The following is a 21,872-nucleotide window of genomic DNA, read 5'->3' on the forward strand; positions in this document are numbered from 1 at the left end:
CTTTTAATGACAAACCTACATCCTTTGGTCTACCTAGACTTGATTGATTACATTGATTGGTTTGTAGATTGGGATGCGTTTGCCATTAGTGTTTCTTCGATTGAATGTACGTCTCTGTATTTTTATGCCTATTTTCAAGTTGAGTTTTTGTCTTTCTCAGACCAAATCCCAATTAAATAAATCATCTCCTCCTCCCCCTCTGGTACCACAGCTCATTTTTACTTCTGTTCTGCTTCCTCTTCTTTTCCTTCTTCTGTTGTTTAATTCTGTCTCAACTTCCTGCAATTGGTCCAAAAGTCTTAGCTGTCCCCAAAAAGTATTTTTGAGACCATCTCTTTACCTCTTTTGGTCGGACTAACTTAGGTTGCACCTTTTACACCTGTTATTTTGGTTTTGTCTAAAATGAAAAGCCCAAAGGTCCAACCCAAAGAAGTTAGGTGTTAAAGCACTCTCAGATTGTGTGAAACATCTACTAAAAATATAGATGCGTTTCAAATAGCACTAGGACACTTATAAACTATTCTTAGCACACTTTATTTTGTATTTGCATGGCTGCCAACAAGTATTCAAATGGGGTTTAAAGTCGCTGTGAAATAAATTAAACTGTGCAACCAGGTAATTGATTCTTAAGTCTTTCCTTGCCAGCCTGAAGCCTATAGGACCTGACAAAGGCAAATAAGAGGCTTGGCTGGAAAGCTTTACTACCAACAGGTAGTATGAAGATAATCTGACAGAAGAAAGGGGGAGAGGTTCTCATGATTTCAGCAGCAAGGATATTGCTGTCATGGTCGCTCCCTAATTACAATACTAATATTTGCTTGATGTATGACTAATTATCTGTCTTTTATTAATATGATATAACCCTGAATTATTACAGCACCTAAAAGTCCATAGTCTGTGACTCAGGAGAAGTGCGAATTTCTTATGAAATTCAGCCGAGGATTATTCTAGGAACACAAAATCTACGTGGAAATGGGAGTTTGGTGACAGTGAAAAACAATTTCAATTTCCAGTCACTGCTGACTGCTGTCTGAGCTGTCACCGAAAACATAAGAAGCGATTCTGATAGGAGAGGGTAAAAGGAATTACACTGGGATATCCACGTCGAGCTGTATTACTGTAATATGTGAACGTCTTGTTTTATCACACTTTAATTTCCCCGAGGGACTCTTATTTTACACATTGCAGCTTCGGCTTCAATGAATTGTCATCCCCCCTGGGTGCTGCCAAGATTCAGATTTCTTTGAAATATATCCAGCGAGGGGTTTTCGCTGGCTGCGTTTTCAGCCCTGTGCTTCAAATTCATGCAGACATTCGCTCAGTGCAGCTGCAGTCTGATACTGTTGGCCACTGAAAAGCTCCACTGGAGCGATCTGGGGTTTAAGTGGCTTCCTCAAGAGCACCACAGTGGTGTTTGTTGAGGGAGTGCTGCTCATTCATTTTCCACACCGAGACATTCTCGATATTATCTGTCCTGAAATCAACCGTTGAGGGTTCATGTAGAAAAAGAATAAATCCTTCCCCGGTTTCTGCGATTATGACACGTCCAATGAGCGTGTGTGTGTGTGTGTGTGTGTGTGTGTGTGTGTGTGTGTGTGTGTGTGTGTGTGTGTGTGTGTGTGTGTGTGTGTGTGTGTGTGTGTGTGTGTGTGTGTGTGTGTGTGTGTGTGTGTGTGTGTGTGTGTGTGTGTGTGCACGTACATTTCCCAGCTCCCTTTGTTCTCACACACCTGTCTCACAGTCTGTCTTGTGTGTCCCATTTCATCCAGCTGTATAATGGAAGTGGGTGACAGCCACGTCTGAAGTCAAGAGATGAAAGACATCATTTACAAGTAGGTGTCAGCTCTCCCTCTGTGTGCATTACACACTCACTCACACACACACACACACACACACACACACACTAAATACTCCAAATTGATGTCACCAGCTACAGTAATAACTCAGGGTGGCATGTGTTGCGTTACCTTTTAACACAACACTGCATGCTAACATTACGTTGTGTGTTCTTTTTTAAACTGTTACTAAATGTGCACAGTTTTTTGTCCTCCCACTGTTTGTATTAGTCACTCGTAATGGTTCGTGATTATTCATCGGTATTTGCTGCGTAACATGATTTAAACTTTAAAACATTACCTCATCCACCAACATGATTTGCACCCGAGTCACAGATTTTCATCGGCAATGGTGGTGAAGACATCGCCTCCCATGATCCCACGGTATAACTTTATGATTTCATGGTCTGTTATTATATGGATTGAGAGACTCTTAGCAGCCGAAGTTACATATGGTACATTTAAAGTATGGATATTAACCACACTCGATCAAAAGCCAGACTAAATATTTGAATACCATAGATAATTTAATTACTGTATAATTATTACTGATGAAGTGATTAAAGTAAGATCAGTACAGACGTAGTCCGTATTGTAGTTTATATTGAATAATAAGTTTGCAGGTATTATCATTGATAGAGGAATGCTCAAATACAACTATAAAGGAATTCCTAGAAGACAAGCCTGTGTTGGCAGTGTGGTATAGAGACACTCAGTAATTGACAATGATACAAGCTTTTCATTCACCTCCGGCTTCTCCCATTGTTTCACCTGCTTAAGAGTGAAACCTTGAAACCCTCTTTTTCTGCCAATTACAAGAGACATAACCTGCCAGGCCTGATTTGTCTTTTCGTAATCTCTGTGTTTCCTTTCTCCGCCGCATCCTAGTGTACCCTCTGGCGTGCTCAAGTGCCATGAGGGGTTAGAGTACAACCTGCACCGGCATCAACCCTCTGCACCTTGTCTTGATGCCCTTGAGCAGTAATTGGTTGAATCCCTCCAGAATCTGACTTGAGGGCACAGAAATCCGTGGCACCCCAATCAGCCGGCTGTCAATCATTCTGCCAACTAAACTAAAGCCTGGGATAACTAACGGGCTGAGATTGGAATTTAGAGTTAGAGAGACATAAATCTCTCCGACAAGTTTGTGCTTGGCCAGGTAGCGCTCCTTTATAGGCAGAGCTATCACCAAATTGGATGATAGGGATGCTGCCAACATGGCAGTTACGGGGGAATCCCAACATCCAATCTGGCTTTCACACGGAGATGGGATGTGCAATTTTCTTGTTCCAAATATGTAGAATTGACAACAGGTAGGCAGCCCTAATAAAACACTCAATAGCTGTTCACAAACATGAGCCTCAGGAGAAAAGCTGTCTCCTGTTGCAGTATTTGTACACACAAACACACACCTTGTTTAACCCTGTAAAGGTTTTTCTCAACTGCAGCACATTTTCAGTCGTCATCTCTTAGTTGCAGGTGACTCAAACAGATTGAGTCATCACTCATACCAAGTTTAAGAATGTGGAATCCGAAAACAATCCTCAGGCATTTCAGGTGCCCGGCTACGAGGCAGAAAAAATCATTGTTTCCTGTAAGTTTACAGTTTAGAGAACTTACTGAACAGCATAATGTCCAATAATATTATAGTTATAATACCTCATTGATACATTTTCTCCAAAATAGTAGAAATGTATTATTATTAAAAGGAATTTAAACTAAAATTCAATGTATTTCCTTATATTGGTTTTAATGAATATGGTCATGATAATGTTAATAATATCTTAATTATTGTATAGGCACTAATCGGGTAAATCTAGCATGATATTGCTAACACTATTGTTAATAATTGCCTAACATCAGCTGGGATTGGCACCATCCTTAAAGAATTAGTGGTATTGTAGAGTGTAAAGTAGTGCATACTCTGGGTTATACTATATAATACATCGTACATATATGGATGGATGGACAAATAAACAAAGCTAGATTTATGCACCAAAAGCATCTTTTCACTGTGATGAGACACATTTACTGAAGGAAAATTAAAGAATTAAAGCAGGAAATAATTGCTAGGAAGTAATGGTTTGAAGAAGACCACAAATACGATTTAATCATCCAAAAGAAAAATGTTCCACTCAAGAAGGAACTGCACATGACTTCTTTATTGTTTTAATATAGTTTCTCAGTATTTATAAATCTTTAAAAATAGTTTTATGTCAACGTTATATACAAAATGTTTATTTCATGAGTTTAACACCAAAGGATGAACAATTAAGATAATATTTTTAAATTTTAGTTAAATGAAGACAAATGTCTTGCAGATTCTTGAAAGTGGTTTAATTGGACGTCTGCACCATTACAAAAAAAATAAATAAAAGATAATTTCCAAAATATACATACATATTTAAGATGTATAATCTTTGTTTGTGCCACAGGAAACAAAAACATCCCAAATCTCCCATTGCTTTTTTATGCTTTGAGACTGTTAAAGAGATGAGACATTCTCCAAAGTGGTGGCACAATATCCAGCTCTTTATTGCTGCTTCCCAGTGCACCAATAAAGAGCTGTTTATTTTATTTTGCTCTTGGTGGCCGAGGTGTGAATTAATCTTGTGTTTCCTTGAGGACGACAACAACAGCAGAGTAGCCATGCGGTCGGAAAAAAACATCCTGTAAGCCTTACGGGACGGTTAACGTCTCACATTCGATCCTCATACCCCAGTGTCCTCCCTGCAGAAGTGTCCTTTTTAATAATGACTCTGAATCTTCACTGCTTCCACAAGCGGCTGACCCTGCCGTCTGACCTTCCCGCTGGGGGAGGCAGGCAGTAGCACAACAGCTCCGGAATCGATAGAGAATTAGAAAGTTCACAAGTCATACAGCTGCCGCTCGTTGATCACACAGGGAGGACAGCAGTCGATGTAATCCAATGCAATGCTGATTAATGCGACACAATGATGATCTGCACCGACAGAATCATTCTTATCCCTCCTGAGGACACTCGCTGCTATTTTTAGAGAAAAGTACGATAGTTATCCCACAAATTGAACCTGTGTTTGTTCAGCTTTGTTGAGAATTCGTCGTCATAGCGAGACGTCACTGTTGAAGACCAGCTCAGCTTGATGAATTACCATCAGCATGAAGGCATTTATCTGTGTCCAGTATGTTATATAATTCATGTGTCCACTGTGTTGTAATGGCATTATATAATTCATGTGAGGGCTCCCACAGTAAAGGCTATCAATTTTATTCCCCAATAGTCTACATCCATTTTAGTGGCTATTGTGTGGCCGTACCATAGACTGTATAGAAAGAGAGATGACATGATGGCTCCACTAAATTTAAGCTGAAGTGTTTTGATATCCCCCTGGTGGCTGGCTGCAGTATAGGTCATAAACCCTGCCTCCTCCATGTTAGCGGATGGGACATAGGCGAAACTAAAGTCAAAATACACAAATAAATTATTCTCAGAGATGGTTCTTATCACAAGGATGTAGAAGTGTTTAATGTTTCTGATACGTTTGGTTGTTTGATGCAATAATAACTGGGTTGAATGTCATGATTGACAGCTGAGACTGACTTGTGATGGGTCAAGCTTGTGTATTGGCAGGACCATGATACCGCTGGTACACACCACAATCACTACTGCAGTTATTTGATGAGCAAGATAATTATTTCAACCATATGCCAGGGCTTACCGGAGCACCTGATCTGAACCCAGCACCGGGCAGAGATGGACTCGAGCCGAGCACAGTTTGCCACTGACAAACCATCTTTATTGATGTTTTCTTTATTCATTATTTGCTCCTTTATCTGTCGCTGTTAGCCCTTTTTTTTATCGTTTTCATCTTGGCCATTCCATCGACAACTCACCTCCCCCCCACCACCACCACACACACATTCGCAGTTCCTTCTCCCGCCAACCCCCACCCCTATCCCGTTCACTTGATTATGTCGAGCCAGAGTCGGGGAAAGTGTCACTATGGAAACAGGGGCAGAGGCAGTGGAGGGCTCTCTATGGGAGAGAGAGGGGGAAAAGAGACGAAGGGAGAGAGAGAAAGACTTGGGGCCGGTGCAGAGGAATCCATGAGTGGTCATCTGACGCAAATCTAGTTCAATAGAGGGCAGCTAACAAATGAACTTTACTCACAAATCAGTGGTGGAAATGCACAGCTGGGACGTATAATTCAACCTAAAGAACGAATGAGTGCCTCTCTATGTTATACTGTTACCAGATGTGATGAGATATGATCACTAACTGTACAAGATATAAGAACCAACCTTTAGATTTCAGTTTCCAGCCCCATGCAATTGTCGTAAACCTTAAAAATCCTTCACTATCTCCCCCGCCTCTGTTTAACGACTCCTCTTTCTGTCGGCTGTTTGTGTCATGAAGCGATTTTAGCTTTTTGTGGGCCATCGTCTGAGTCCGGAGTCGAGCTGAGAGGATCAGTCAAATACTCAATTAGTCACAGAGCAGAAAATGAATCAGCTAATTTGCTAAACAATAGTTTCACACCAATGTTAAACACATTTTCCAGGCAAAAATATCAACACATGTTTCTCGTGTCAAAAATAGGTTTTTCTTTGTCTAACGTTACATTAGCATTTTGGACTTTACCAAAATTGTGTGACATTTTGCTTCTACTTAATCAAAGCAGCAGAAACTATAGTGATTACAGCCCTGATTTCCTTTGTCACCCTGGAGTTTGAGAAGGGAGCGACGAGAGGGAGCAGGTTAGAAAAAGGGGAGGAGTGAGAGGAGGAGTGAGGGGGGGTCAGCACGGGAGGGAGGTATGATAGTGAGAGGGGTTGAGACGGTAGCATTGCGAGCCAGAGGCGGGGAGGAGGCAGCGGAGGAGCAGCTCTCCTCCTGAGTCTCCATCCCGGGAGCGACACGGAGAGAAGAGGAGAAGAAGGAGCCGACAGTCCTGCCTCAGCGGTGCATCCCAGCAGCTCCTGAAGTTAAAGAACCAAGACGTCCACTCTGAGGTACGTTACTTCTCGCTGCCTCACGTCTGAGCCTCTCCTCTTTTTATCCTTAATCAGGACCATGAACCAGCAGCAGTCAGGCACTGGGAGGGTGTTAAGTAGTGAGTCTGTGTGCGAAAAGCTCCTGCCAAGTACAAGGCTTTACAGTGTGTGTGTGTGTGTATATGTGTGTGTAGATGGTGCAAAATAGGGTCTGATTTATCAAAATGTCAGCAGCGATTCTGCTGAGATGTAGATTCAGTGACATTTGAAGACTGATAACGTTTCCTGTAATCAGACTCGTTCACCTGACATTACAAAGGACAGAGAAAAGAGTTGATTGAATCATAAACGAGGCTCAGATGCTGTTTCTGTTCTTTTATTCAGTATGTAGTTGGTTTGCAGAACAGAACAGAACACAACGCCATGAGCTTCTGTTCTCTTTCTCACTTGCACGTGCACAACCAAAGCTCGCTGTAACTCCCATCTTTTGTCAGGTGTTGATTTTGAAGTAAATTATTGATATAAAATGTTCTTTCTGCACAAATGCACCTGTTACTGTTCTCTCCTGCCGGGTTATGCTCTTTTAATCTTAATGTAATTTAATAAATAGTCTTTTATCTTTTATTACATGCTGAGAAATAATGACTGAATACAGTTTCCTGTGCAGCCCAGTTCTAAAAATACGTGTTAAACTGTGACAAATGTCTAAAACCACCTCCGCCGCTAACAGACTGTTTTTCCAACCCAAGTCTCCTAAGTATGTGTCAACCACTCTCTTCATTAGTGCCATTAAGGACGGCCTAATGTTATCAGGCACATTCGCAGTATTGATCCGCTAACCTGTCCTCAGGGGAACAATAGCCCGGCCGAGCTCCTGGTCTTCATTTTGAACTGAGGTCTCCGCGCAGCAGATAGCATCTCAGACCAGAGTGGAGAATTATTGAGTGGACTAGCGCAGGGGCTGTCTTTGTGCAGGTGTCATGATGTCATACTAGCTGGACGACCCTCTCCTCAGCGGCTGCACAGCAGAAAATATCTTAACATTACATCAGATGAAGTGAATTGTCCTGTAAAAACAGATTGCAGTATTTTGGAGATTCAGTGTCTTTTTAAAAGCACTCTGGCTTGTGAGTCTGATATGTAATCTGAACTGTGTTTTATATATCCAGCATTTCCTGTAAAATTCAAGAAGTGAAAAAAAGCGTGTGTTTTTCAGAGGCGTCTTCACAAAGCAGCAGCAGCTGTGCTGTGGCTGCAGAGCACATGATGTCATGTCATTTTGGCTGCTTCATCTGTTTTTTAAAGAAAATTACACTTCGTAATTCACAAAGAAAAGGTGGATTGTACTGTAAAATGCATTTAAAAAAACCAAATGCACTTGTTGACTGTTTGTAGGATTAAAATATTCCCTATTCAAGTAATTCTGTAATTTCCATAATCTCCACTGCCTCGTGGTAGCAAATAAGTGCCTTTTACAAACCACTTTGCTCCAACTTGCATAATAATTTGGTGGTTTACCGGTTCTATCTCAAAAGAAAACACCTCAATATGAATTTTCAGCACATTCATTAATACTCGCTGTGTAATCTCGGCTCAAACTGCGTTTTTTTATTCCCTGCATGAAAAATTCAGGGATGGTCTGTTTTGCATAAAACCTGTTGATAAGACCTTGGGGTTAAATATTTATTCTCCTACATGCCTAGAATAAGATGACATATCATTTGTAGATTTGCTTTAATCTCTTGCAAGTTATTATTGAGGACAATTATTTGTTCATCTGCCAATTGTCGTGATAAATCGATTAATCTAATGTCAGAACAATGTTAAGTCAGTTCAGGTTTCCAGAGTCGAATGTGATTTCTTCAGGGTTCTTGTTCTTTCCGACCAACCGTCCAAAACTCAACGATATTAGATCTAGGTTTTTAGATTAGAAGTCTAAAGGCAGATTAATCGCTTATCAATATCGATTAATCGTCGTCTTGTTTCTGTTCTATATATATATATGACATTACATGCTCTAAAACAGTTGTGAACAGGGTGCGTCTGCAGTAGTTGCAGTGTTGCAGAGGTCAGACTGTACCAAAGTGTAGCCCTACAGTAGATGCATGAATTCATGTGCCTGTGGGCAGCATCTGTGCATCTGTGGACGGGCATGTGGATGGCAAAGAAAGTATATGGAGATCAATGCAAGCAGCTGTTCTCTCTGCACTTCAAACGCCGCTCTGTTGTTGGCGCAGCAACGCTCCGACAAGGCTCGCGCAAGGGGATCAAAGGCTAATGAGACAGCCATCGCACAAACGCACCCGGCAGACCCATGAATATTGATACGGCTCAGGAGAGAGATGGAGGCAGGGTGTCTTCACTCGCTCAACAGCAGCCCGATAAATTAAAGAGGGGGATGGGAGTGCAACTGTACGCCGGGCTGGGAAGAACATCGCCAGAATATGTGGTCAAGTGCTGAACATGCTCACGACAGATCAGATTTCTCAAAGGTGTTTCAAACGCCATTTGGGCTCCGTCTATATTTCACTTTTATGATTCTGCTGCTGCTTTACTGACAAAAATGTACTTTACAGTGAGTGTGTCATAACAATACTACAAATCCAAAGTCCTGTATCAACTCCCACATCGACATCAACCAAGTCCAAAAGCTTATATATTTATTAAAGAGGATTTTAAACAAGTAAAATGTATGGACCACGACGCAATTAGTTGCCTTTCAGAAAATTGATTGATTGGCTTCTGTTTTAATAATTGATAAGTATTTTTGCTTTTAAAATACTTGGAGTCCTAAACATGTACTAATAAGGTATTTCTTAACATTTAAGTAAAAGTTTCAAGACAAATCCAGTAGATTTGATAATTTTTTTATAAGATTAATACTTAAATCTCACTTTATCTGTATGACTTCTTTTCATGTAAAACCCAATTTCTGAAGGTAAGAGGTCGATTGAAAAGGATTTACTGCATTTCGTTTTTTTTGTATCATATTTTAAATTGAATATATTTGGGCTTTGGACATTTCTTCATGATTTTGTGACATTTTATTACTTAAAAAAACCCCCAGTTAATCTAAAAATTAATTGCTGATTTTTAAAAGATCCTTTTTTTTTGTCACAGGCCTAGGAGTCTGTGGAGATAGTGTCTGTAGGAACGCACAAGTCTATAAATCTAAGACTGATACAGAAAAACAAAACCATCTTTTCTCTGTGTGCTGTGCAATATTTCTGCTCTTATCTGAAATCAGTTGAAATATGAGAACAAAATCCCCAAGTCTAAATCACCCCCACTGATTCTGCAGATTCTGAACCATCTGATATATTTGTTTTCTTCTCTGCCTAACGTCTGACACGACCGATACCGCTGAGTGCATATGATCACCTGAGGGTGATATGTCCTCCACAAAGTAATTCCTTGTGTGTTTCTCCTCAGGGAGGTTACACAGTTAACCTCCTGAGTTTCACCAGTTTGTTCCTCCCAGTGGCAGACAGCTGTGGCATGTTAAATTTAGAGCTGCTCGTACATTATCTATCTGAACATCAAGTTTGTAAAGAAAGAAATAAAACCAGGTAAAGGTGTCATGTAGGATTTCAGCATCAAACTTAAAGTAAAGAACTCAATGAAATGTTTGGTTTTTTTCCTGAGTGATATATCATTCCAGCCCATTGCTGCTGTCAACAGGCAGGCAAATGGGCACTGGAGGGAGGACCAGTAAAGTGGCAGGCAGGCAGGCAGGGAGAGGGAGACTGATGCTGCAGGAAGGCCGTCTACAGTACGTGGGCGGCCGTGCCTCCATCTTGACTCTGGCTCGTAAATCAAGCCTCCCCTCCGGGGCCTATCTACCATTCTCAGACCTTCAACAACAGCTTGTTCTCCAGCCTGTGACGAGAGGGGCCGTTGTCACAGCAGCCATCGATCGTGTGGGATGAGTTTGTTGGACCGGGGAATTTCACCCATCTGAGCGTGGTCACTGAAGTGTCCCGTCTCGTCTCCGTGTCTGTCTGTGGGCTACATGTCCTGTCGAATGCCAAGTCACTACGGGCTGCTGTCAGCTTCAGCTCAGAGGCTAAATAAAAATCTCTTGGATTTCAAATTAAAAGATTCTCCAACATAAAGAGAGAATATGTAACAATTCTTCACTAAAATGTCTAAAAGCAACTAGACCTATGTCATAAACCGTATTTTTGTTGACTTCTTGTTGACTTTACAACAATGTTCAAACTGAACAGAAATCACAAACTTTACTCAAGATCGTTTCTCTCCTTTAACTTCTGGGGCAAATGACATGATGAAGGAACAACACACTGCTCGCCAGTTGGCCAGTCGGCTGCTTTTTCCTTCCACTGTTTGTAATAGTCGCTCGTAATGGAACACGACTAATAATTTCCATTTAATGTGAATTCAACTTTAATACATTACCTCATCTGTGAACATGATTTGGTTATTGTTTAATTGAGTCGGCCGAAGTTGGATATTGTATTTTAAAAAGAATGGTTGGATTTAATAGGTGAGGTTCGTAGGTGGTAGTAGGTGGACTGTGTTACTTTTGAACAAACCAGGCTACCTGTTTCCCTTTGTTTCCAGTCTTTATGCTAAGCTAGGCTAACTGTCGCTTGCTCCAGCTTAATATTTAACATGCAGATGTGAATGTATGGTGTCAATCTTCTCATTAAAATCTCAGTAATTACAAGTCAAATTTTTACAATTACCAACTTTTAATGTAAAATTTAATACGTAAGCTCTTTATATCAGGATATTAAGATCTTTCATTATAAAACTGAAACTCATATTTGCCGAGAAAACATTTCAACAAATGTGCAGTTTATTCAAACTTAATTTATCTGGCCTCTCCAATTGTTAATAATATCAACAAAATTAACACAATAACAACCACAATGACAAAAGAGCAAACACGCTTACAGTATGTTTGGGGAAATAAACTCATTAAACACTTTAAATTATTCACTAAGAAGCCTATTTGTTGTTAAATCTCTGAGGGATCATTGTTTACTGTGCTACAGTGCATATGCTAATGCATTTCAGACGATGTTCAGATACAGTGAACATGTTTGTGTGCTAAACCAGTGTGTATCAAAGTAAATCCAGTGCAGGGAAATGAAAGTGAATAATCCTCATTATTCGAAGGTTTCTTTGATCAGTTCGACCCATAAAGCAAACAAACAAAGATGAATATGCTTTTAGGGTGAAGATGGGGTGAATATAATTCAGAGTTCATTGTTTTGAGTCTGTTTTCTTCTTCAACACCGTGAGAGCTACAGCTGTATGTTAGAATCTCTTTGGTGTTGCAGCTCGCTTCATACATGACCTGCCTGACAATAGGTGTTAATGAGAACAGGGGCGAGAAACTGAAAGTAAAATTCAAATCAGATGAAAATTTAATTTCTGCATAGTGGTTCTAAAAAAAGAAAAAAATCAAGGAAAGTTTAACTCAACTCAGACGACTTTAAAACCAAGTAGTTAAATTATTCACCAGCTCCCACTCCTCCCGCCTTAAAAGCCAATTAGGTGAACGCTTCATGGAAATCAGGCACAGGATTTGATCTCCTGATGTCACTTTGAATTCAAGGGGGAATAAATTACAAAAAGTTGATGGTTCCAAAATTGAAGACCCCATCTGTCTGACACTCCTGTCAGGTGAATACTTAACAAGCTAAAATCCACAATTATGGGATTTCATTTATATTTTTCATCCCATGGACTATTGGAGACATTTTTATTCCGTTACAGTGAGAAGCAACATGAAAAAAAGTTTAATCGTAAAAAAAAAAAACACAAAATTATAAAAGATAACATTTAAAAAAAATTCTCCATAATAACCTGAAGTCTTGTCATCATACAGAGGGTGCTGGGAAAAAAGAATCAGTTCTGAGGCCAGAATGTATTTCATCTCACCAGTCTGGGAAATGGCATGTAAATGAAAATGCATTGAAAATGATAATGGCAGTAATATTGCACCACCGTGTCACTAGTGCCTCCACATTGTTTGTCCTCAGGCCGTTTCAAAGCATTTCTTCATCTTGTTTCCTCACCCTGAAAGCCTAGTTTGTGAAACTCCACCAGCGTTGCACACGAGAGCACTCCCACTCAACCTCCCAGCCTGCTGAGAGCACTTGAAAGCAATTTTCTTTTAATCAAGTTCACTATAAAGGCCCCTCTGATGCCAACCTCAGCAACACTACCATTTTGCTTTTTTTCAGCTCCATCTCTCTCTCTCTACATTATATAGATTTTTTCATGAGCGCTATGAAATACTGTTTACCGACATAATGAGATTTCTCTTTATTGTCTTTCAGGACTAATAGAAATATATGTGCGCTTTTACGTGGTGGCCTCATTTTTTCATATATCTGCATCTACTTTAGAGATACAAACATTTTAGTTGTTATTGCACCGCAGGTCCATGACCTGAATATGAACTTGGGTTATCTTCCTTAAACTTAGGAGGCTATAATAAAAAAGTATTCAGATCTTAAGTATCACTGTATGTTAAACTAAATTAATAAATATGTCAAGAATTCAAAATGTAATAATGTGAGCAAAATGTACATAAAGTTACAAAGTTTCTCAAAAGTTCCAACTATTAGGGCCACCGGTAAAACCTGGAATGGCACCAAGTAGAGTTCACACCTCCGCCAAGACCCAACAAGTCGCCTCATGAAACCTCATTTATATTCTCTAGATCCAGATTCTTACTTGGATCCGCACCAAATTGCATAAATCTATAAATATCAGCCCCCGATATCATTATTTTAAATTAAGATCCATCAATTATTCAACGAAAATGTTAAAGAAATTAAAAAAAAATCATGGATCCTGATACAGCACCAAAATTGTATTTGCTCTCTCATGACCAAGTTTAGTGGAAGTCCATCATTTGTTTTTGTGTAATCCTAGTAACTAACAAACAAATGCAGTTGGGAACAAGAATTATTTTCACTGACAAGAAATAATTTGTATAATTGACTTTGTCACATTCCACTACTGCTGAAAAGTTGTCCTTTTAAAGACAGATGGGATTTTTTGTTTTTTCCTAGACTCGGTATGAGCTCATCTCCTCCTAATGTCCTCAGGCAAAGAGGTTTCTGCTGTATCATATTATTGAGAAACATATTTTACGGGCCGACTACTTAATAGTCGGTGACCTTGAGCGAGATGCTCCGAAGTGAATATGAATGTTACCCTGCCACACTGTTAAATCTGGGTGTTTATATACAAGAGCACCTTGTTTGTCTCTTTGCGACTGCAGACGTTAGCTGTGCCGAACAACTGGTGCTAAATATTTGATTCATAGATGAATCAACAGGATGCACGTTGATGAAAAACTGCTCATTAATACATGTTGTTGAAGTAGAAACACTCAGCAAACATGAAATAATCCTGATCCTTGAAAATCAAGGTTTCCACTTTTAGCTCTAGGGCCCAATTAGAAATAAACTCTAAAACACAGTAACAAAAGTTTTATTATAATCATTTGTAATAGACTTTGTAGTGTATTGTTTTAAGGTTTTTGCATGAATAATTCTGAGCCAGCAGCTTCACAAATGTAAGATGGACAAGTCAAGGGATTACAATAGCTGCGATTCCCCTTTTGGCCACTTGGGGCATAACACAACAGATACTGTTATCGTTCACTTTGAAGCTGATAGAAATCCACACCATAGCAATAAGCTGGTGTAAACACTGAGTGCATTAGTTGTATATGCGGATAGAAAAATACCATCTGAATACTGCATGTAACAGAAGCCCAACTCGCCCTGTGCCCTAATGTTTCAGTGCATGAGTCACAAATGTTCATTCTTTCTTAAAACCATTTTGCACATCTCGTCTGCAGGTCAAGGAGACACGATGTGCCGTGAAGCGTGTTCCGCTGTGACTGAACCTGTCAGAGAACCGACTGTCCTGAACACACAGGTAAGCCTCACTGTTCGTACTGTCTCTCCTCAAGATCCGTGAAGTGATGGATGCTAGCCCCAAGTTAAGATCAGACGTTATGAGGTGGAGCCGTGTTCGATGTGTCGGGACAAGAGAAGTGATCCTTCAGTGTATATATAGAGTTTTATAACTGGAGTGCTCTGCTTATGTATTCATTACGTCCCTGTTACAGCACTCGTCTGTATATCAATTAATATGAATGATACATTTGCTGACTTAATCCGTGAATAGGGAATTAGAGTGTGGACTTCGATGTAAAAGTACACCAAGTAGGTCAGAAACTTAGAGATGATCAATACTTCAGGACTTATCTGGACGGTTCTCTCCATTTTAAAGTGGTTCACATGTATCTATCAGAGAAGCTGCAGGTTTCGCTTCTTTCACCCCCCGCTGCTGCATTGATCCCCAAGGGGAAATCCACAGGAGCCTCTACTGGACTGAAGCCATGTAGACAGATAGCAACACTGAGAGATTCAGCAAAGTAGAAGCATCAAGACTTCTACTGCAGAGTCTCACAGATCACAGCCCTTAATTACTGTTTCCTTCAGAATATAGAAAAAATTGACATTTTAATGGAATATAATAAAGCTAAATGAGCATTGTTGTTCAGACCAAATCAACCAAACAATATTGTGACTAAGTATCTTGATCAAATGTGCAAAAACAAATTAAAGTTAATTTATAAAACTTTACAGTTGCCTGAAAATGACTTTTATAAGAAATGGAAAATACTATTCAGAGAATGGTTAAAATTGTTGAAGTCATTCCCCAGTAATACATATCTGACTAATCAGGAGGTTATAGTTTAAAAGCAGAACTATCTATTATGGAAATTACATCCTCCCCAGCTGCAGAATTTTGTTGAAACTCCAAAATGAACCATTAGCACAGGAGGTGCTTTAATTAATAAAAAGGAGAAATGAATAAAGCCCTAAAATGTCTGGGTATTGGATATTAAAGTGCAGCAGAAGCAGTGAAAATGTGAATTTAAGTCAAAACAGAAGAAAATCCAAGTAGTTAATCAGCACATTTCCTTGACTTTTCCTATTTTCTGCTATTTTCTATTTTTGAGGCCTAGTTTATTTTCCGGGGGAGAACTGCTGTGCTGCAAAAAGCCGAGGTGATTATTTTCACTCTCTGTATCTACCTGTTGTAATGATGATGATATCCTGGGCTCAACTAGTGCAACAATAATGCAGAGTTCACCACACAATCGGTGTTAATGGGATGACTCCTGTGTCGGCTTGTTTCCTTTTAATTTACAAACACTTGCACGCTCACTGTGTGAAATGCAATCACAATATGCATCAGGCAGCATGTATTCTGCAGCAATAGAGGCACAGCAGTGTCCAGCAATGCACTGCACCATCCACCCTCTGGTAGTTATACCAGAAAAGATGATGTGAGTGGAATAAGTTATTTGCTTTACTGGCCGTGCTCTTAAGTCCCGCGTTTTGCCACAGTTTTTAATGATGTCACCCTCACGGAGCGCAGGTTGAATCGTATCAGCACTGACCCTCGTGGGCTGAGTTCTGGTGACACTTTCCAATCTGTGTTAATGAGATGACTCCACTCCGTCTACGGGTCACGGTGATATTTACAGAAACTGCTGTAGCGGCAGAGATTCACGCCTCCCCGTGGCGCTCCCTCGCCTCATTTGCATAGCTTTCAGACTTCCCTTTCTCGCTCTCCCTCTTTCAGCGCTCTCGCTGTGCTCCTCCATGATCGACAGGCTCCTTCGCACTTCTCTTCAGTTTGTGTCGCACATGTTAATTAAAGCCTCTAATTAGCTTTCCCCACTAAAAGGCTGCATTAAATCAGAGCAGGAATGGCAAATGATTCCTGGCATTAGCATAATTGTGTTTTTGAAGTGTAAAGATTCGGGCATTAGGGATGCTAGTACGCGTTTTTGTTCCAGTGATTTGTTGTGTTTGCGGCTCAGAGCCCAAGGGGCGACTGGAGGTTGGCTCGGTGGGTTGCGGGGCCCCGGGACCCTACAGGGGCCACACACTAATGAGGCCTGCTGCTCTCTGATGGAGCAGATACAGGAAAAACAAACCTGTGATGTGGTTCCCTCAGGTGGTCCTGGGAGCGTTACAGAGCGGAACAGGACACTGAGTGTGTGTCACAGATAGAGGACAAATGGGAGATAATGCTATTATTTTTGTTATTGTTATTATTTGATTGGCATGAATCTAGCCGTCGGCTTGATGCATGATAGCATCGCCCCAGGAAGGAATGGAATACAGATGATTTGACTAATAAACTCAGTGTAAAGATCTATTTTTGAACGTTTTAAAAGTTGTATAATAATCATGTTATAATTTGCTGTAAAAAGTTGTATTTAGATCTTAAACCACTTATCCAGTCAACTTGAAACTTGGTGGGTGTGTTGTTGAGGAGGCGATTAGTGGATTGTCGACTGAAATTTTTGGGATGAGCAGATTTTGAGAAGGTTTCCAACATCGCCTTTGATATGAAGGAAAAGGTGGAAGTACACTACGATAGCAGAGTATCATCCGGATGTTTTACTGGACGCACATGTCTCTCTATAGAGACATATAGTGATAATTGACTTAGGTAGGTCACTTTTTGTTTCAAATTCCAACATGAGCTGGATCAACCAATCAGCTGCTTTACCTGCAGGTCTGCATGATTTCTTATTGAAATTTTGCGGGTATGAGTCAGCGACCTTCAGTTTTCCATAACCTCCTTCCATGCATAGACCCGATCCACACAGGCGTGTACATATATCTACTGAATATAAGATCATTCACTGGTATTCTGTATTTCTCCATTTGTTGCATTGAAATATTTCCGAATCGACTTCCTCGTTAGTATCGGGGAACACAGAGACCCTCATCCTCAGAGTCATGTTCTCCATTACACTGTGATACACCTGGATTTACAAGTGATTAGTGTTGGGCACATCCTCAGCTCTCAGACATGACTGAAGCTGTCACCAGCCCATGTATTGTGCCTGGAGGGGAACATGATGCACTTTTCAGGAACCTCCTCCGGGCGAACTCGCTCACTGACTACTGCGGCTAAATTATTCAGGTTGAACGTGTCTTCTCAAAGGCACAGTGGTGGAACACTGATAGTTTGGGGGCTGTGTGATAGCCGAGAGTGTTGTCATATGAGTTATTATTGAAGCAGCCAGATATACCACAATGCAGCAGATCCCCGCTCCGGCCTTGAATCTGCTCCAGGCACGAAAACCCATTAAGATGCATGCGAGGAGGCAGCAAAAGAGTTGAAGAAATGTTGAACGGAGAAATAGGCTGCACACTGAATTATCCCCCCCTTCTACACAGGGCTGATTTCAGTTTAATTAATTCTGATTGAACACATTTTTGTGTCAGCGTTAAGATAATTTCTGTTTCATTTAAAAGACAGTTGCTTACATAAGGACACACTACTGTGTTTCCTGAGGTGACGTGCTGTGAAATATCTGTTTTTACAAGTGAGATTCTGACAGGGCGAGTCGCTGAGAAAGTACAGAGAGAGAGGAGGAGGAAGGAGAGGAATGGACAACAGACAGAAAGTGGGAGAAATATGGAGACTGCAAGCAGCGCCAGACACTGTGTGGAAGTCTTACATTCATTATGTCTGTTTCACTGGTGCTGGTAGCGTGAACACAGTAGGAGATCTCAGACAACCATCAGAGAGACCAAGGGCAGTGCCAGAGGCTTGATTTACACAACAAAAAGACATTTCACCCGGTGTGACCTGCATGGGACTTTTTTTGTTTCTCAAAGTTTTGCCAAGTTTATGTAGCCGTGGCTGCCAAGAGGAAATATTTCCGTAGTACGAGCTGTGATTGTTGGCAGCGGCGCAGCCTCCACATCCGTCCAAGCTCGGCGCATCTGTGCAGACTCGTGGTGTCAACAGGTGTAAAGTTATGAGCTTTACTCGGAGTCAGAGAAAGAGCCAAGAGGTGCTGGCTGAAATTGTGCAAAGCAGAAAATCACTGCAAGTTCAACTGAATCATTTTTTTTTCATGAACAACAGTAATATGCCATTTCATTGTAAAACAGGGAGTAGCAGCGTGCAGTTGGCAAAGCACAGGCCATGTAATTACAATATTTCTGGTGGGAATGTGTTCCCCTCATTTATTCTGCCTCTCCAATTTAAATTCAAATTGACTTTTTTCACCCACATAATTATCTAAGTACGTTTTTTCCAAACAGGTTGTGTGAGGTTTAAAAAAAAGTCAACAAGTGGTATAATACCACTTAGTATAATATTAAAAATATCAGGCTTTGCAACCTATTGACATTATAAAATGATACTTGACACAATATAATTTCATATTTTCATCTTGATTTTTGATAAATTACATTCAAGACAGTTGTGCTTTGTACTTGCAGATCTGATTCAAAGTCAAAAAACTAATTTAAAGAAGACAGTCTGCGGCCATGCTAGCTGCTCGGTGAGGCTGAGTACTTTGAGCCAAATGCTAACAACATTATGCTAATATACGCACAAGAACAATGCTAACATGCTGATATTTAGCAGGTTTAATGCATTTCATTATTAGCATCAATGGGCGGGTCCAGGGATCACTGAAGTCAGTAAGGTTCATCCTGTGGGAACCATGAATTTCTGAGTTGTATTTCAGTCCAAAGAGACTAAAACTGTGTCGCTTGCATGGTTAAAATAATGTTTATTAAAAAATGTTGCCTCTGGAATCTCAAAACCGGTTGCACAAGTTTCCATGAAGATGCAAATGGAAATACCTCTGTTGTGTTGTTATAAACAAATTACTGCAATTTCAGGAGTGCAGTTTTTGCGTCATGTCCTGCTCCCTTGCTTGCTCCCCAATCTAACTACAGGCACCCCCCCAAACCAAACAGAGTTTTTTCTAGTAGATGAGAATGAATCACAGACGATCTCCAGTGGTGCACGGCATGTGTGAAAGGGCAACTCCAAACAATGTCCAGACCTGATTGTGTATACATTGTCTGGAGTTTACATGAGGGGAAAAAAACAGCTTTACGCAGGTCTGTGTTTCTACATTAGTCATTAGACTGTAAATGAACCATGATGTGCATGTCACAGTAGCTTGGAGATTGTCTCAGTCAACCAGTACTGAGGGACGAAGCATCTGTTCACACACCACAGTACAGACAAGAAATAAAACGTCTGGAGCCGTAAGATTTATTCTGACCAACAAAAGAAAAAACTCATTTCGTGGAATTCACAGTTAAATTATCTTTTTTTTGTTGTCATCTTTTTTGTGCTGCTAATTTTAAAAAGGATGAGAAATGTTTCTGTTTTCGGAGAAGCACTGATTGTTCAGTCCTATATGATGTAAAAATAACATGCAGATATGTGTGTTTGTGTGTGTGTGTGTGTGTGTGTGTGTGTGTGTGTGTGTGTGTGTGTGTGTGTGTGTGTGTGTGTGTGTGTGTGTGTGTGTGTGTGTGTGTGTGTGTGTGTGTGTGTGTGTATTCATTCATCTTTAATAGTGACAGACAAGTGAGATGGAAGGAAAATTATGACAAGTTGACAGGAGCAAGAATAAAGTGATATCTTCATCAAAATCCAAGAGCCTCATTTAAGAGGGAATGGGACACATATGACACCAATATGCCAGGTAAACACACACTCACACACACACGCACCCTCTCCGCAGCCCTGATTGAGTGTAAAGTGTCTGGATTGGCGGTCAAGGTCAGCTGATAATGGGAGAGATTGAGGACAGGGTGAGACGGTGGGGGTGAGAGCGGGGGGTTGTCAGCAGTCAGGTAATGAGATTTACGACCCTGAGCTCTCTGTGCACCCCCCTGCACCCCCTCACCCATCGGCTAACATGATTTATAGATCTAATAGGCGTCAGCGCTCCTGCCTCAGATAGAGGCTTCGCACTATCACTGAGGGAGAGTCATCTGTTCAAAAGGGCAGGACCACAGAGAGTGTGTGTGTTGTGTGTTGTGTGGTGAGTGTGTGAGACATACTGATACATCGGTGCAGAGATGTCAGAGTGCACGTCTTATTAAACGTACTACTGCCATTTTGTTCCAGTAAAAAGTCACTTTTAAAAGAAGTTTATTAAAAACAAACTTGTAATTAGTCAAGTCTTTGTTACTTATCTTTGAACTTGCACTAATTTGTGTTTCTATTAACAGTTACACTCAGCTCTACGGATTACTTTAGCTTCTTTCAGCTCATTATTTTGGGGTTACAGGCTGTTTATTGTTTGGGTCCAGTCCCCTATCATCATCTACAGCTACATTTCCCTTTAGGAATTGGAGGAGACCAAAAGCAGAGGGAACAGCAGAGGGAATATTGGACTGGGCCAGAGACATGACTCCTTATAAATGCTAATATTGCTCTTTGTCTGGCAAATGTTTGATAAGAAAGTTTTAACTTCAAGTTTGCCAGTTGTTTTGTTTGCCACAGGTTTATGTAGTGAGAATATTTCAAAACTTGAATCAACCGGTTGTTCTGCAGCCGCCCAAGTGATTTTTGCACATTTATAATTTCCTATGAGCCATCGCTCTCACTTTAGGAGCAATCGATATAAGATTTGAAAAGGAACCATTTGTAGTCTTGTGCTGCTGACAGCCAGGATTTAAAAAATATTGATTGAGTCTAAATTGAAGCACACAAATTCATAGAAGAATCTGACCACCAACCAAACTGACTAAAAACCCCACACTTTTATATTGTCACTTTCTTGCTTCACTTTAATTTCTTTCAATTTTCATCCCTTGAAATTATCGTCTGGTGCCAGCGACATAATTCTGGTGGAGAATTCCTAATTTCTGTGATTATGCCCCTAAAATGGTCAAATTAGTCCAAAAAATATTAGAAAGAGGCTTAAAAATCACCTGTAGAACATAAGTCCTTATTCTTATCAGTATAAACTCCCCAGATTGAATTGGTTTCCCTTGTCGTCAATCACAGCTACAGGGCTGCAATTGTTTTGTTGCTAATCGCTTTAAATCCAATACAACACGATTGCTCTGAAAAGTCCAGTTGAAATCAGATTTTTCCTGCAGTAACACGTTTGACACACCACAGGAGTTTTAATTCCACCAACAAACTCTTCACACAATCTGATTTCGTCAATTTAACTCAACGCTGAACAAAGTCTGACAC

General features: G+C 40.4%; 1 long non-coding RNA gene across 1 annotated transcript in view; it reads left to right on the plus strand.

Moving 5' to 3' along the window:
- Positions 1-6,675: 6,675 nt before the first annotated feature.
- The window catches only part of LOC118101802, a 41,497-nt gene continuing 26,300 nt past the window's right edge, over positions 6,676-21,872 (plus strand). The window contains exons 1-2 of the long non-coding RNA XR_004694590.1: positions 6,676-6,827; positions 14,662-14,741. This is a non-coding gene — a long non-coding RNA (uncharacterized LOC118101802). The remainder of the gene's footprint in view (positions 6,828-14,661; positions 14,742-21,872) is intronic.

The sequence above is a fragment of the Hippoglossus stenolepis genome, chromosome 22 (genome assembly GCF_022539355.2).
Source record: "Hippoglossus stenolepis isolate QCI-W04-F060 chromosome 22, HSTE1.2, whole genome shotgun sequence".
Classification (NCBI taxonomy): Eukaryota; Metazoa; Chordata; class Actinopteri; order Pleuronectiformes; family Pleuronectidae; genus Hippoglossus; species Hippoglossus stenolepis.